This window comes from Arachis duranensis, chromosome 2 (genome assembly GCF_000817695.3).
Source record: "Arachis duranensis cultivar V14167 chromosome 2, aradu.V14167.gnm2.J7QH, whole genome shotgun sequence".
NCBI lineage: Eukaryota > Viridiplantae > Streptophyta > Magnoliopsida > Fabales > Fabaceae > Arachis > Arachis duranensis.
The window spans coordinates 25222701-25223936 of NC_029773.3; positions in this window are offsets into that span (position 1 = coordinate 25222701).

A 1236-nucleotide genomic window follows, 5' to 3' on the forward strand; every position below is an offset into this window, starting at 1 on the left:
ATCCAGATAGTGTTAATGATTCTCCTAGTAAAGTATGATGATTCTTGAACATAGCTACTTATTGAGTCTTGGCCGTGACCCAAAGCACTCTGTCTTCCAGTATTACCACCGGATATATACATGCCATAGACACATAATTGGGTGAACCTTTTCAGATTGTGACTCAGCTTTGCTAAAGTCCCCAATTAGAGGTGTCCAAGGTTCTTAAGCACACTCTTGTTGCCTTGGATCACAACTTTATTTCTTTCTTTTTCTTTTTCTTCTCTTTTTTTCGAAATTTTTTTTTAATCACTGCTTTTTCTTGCTTCAAGAATCAATCTGATGATTTTTTAGATCCTCACTAACAGTTCTCTTTTTCCTTCATTCTTTCAAGAGCCAACAATTTTTTAACATTCTCAAAACAACAATTTCAAGAGACATATGCACTGTTCAAGCAACAACAAATTCAAGAGACATATGCACTGTTCAAGCATTCATTCAGAAAGCAAAAAGTATTGTCACCACATCAAACTAATTCAACTAGTTTCAATGATAAATTTCGAAATCCTGTACTTCTTGTTCTTTTGTGATTAAAGCATTTTTCATTTAAGAGAGGTGATGGATTCATAGGACATTCATAGCTTGAAGGCATAAAATTTTACCTTTATTAATTATGAATTAAGAACAAGAAAACAAAATAAAAGAGACTAAAAAGTAAAAATAAAAATAAAATAAAATAAAAAAAACAAAATCAAAGAGAAAAACGAAAAAAACATAGGCTCCTAATGATAGAGGTTTTCACAGAGTTAGGACTCAACAACCTTGATTTTGAGAAGTGGATGCTCCCTCAGCTTGAGAGGAGAGCTTTTGGCGTTTCAACTCTTGGAGTTCACGCCCCTGCTTCTCTTGTTCCTTCAGCAATTTGCAGAGCATGCAGTTCTGATTTTGCTGTTCTTCCTTCAGTTGCTCCATAGTCTCTTGCAACTTGATGATAGATGCTTCTAGGCTGGCCCAGTAGTCAATTCTTGGGAATTCAGGGAGGAATTCCTGCGCTCTCCTCTTGATGGAGTTGTCTTGCATTTGTTCTTCCATTGACTTCTTGGTGATTGGGTGTTCAATGGGTATGAACTCATCTACTCCCATCTTCACCCCAGCCTCTTTACAGAGCAAGGAAATCAAGCTTGGGTAAGCCAATTTGGCTTCAGTGGAATTCTTATTTGCAATTGTATAGATCTCACAAGCAATCACATGATGAAC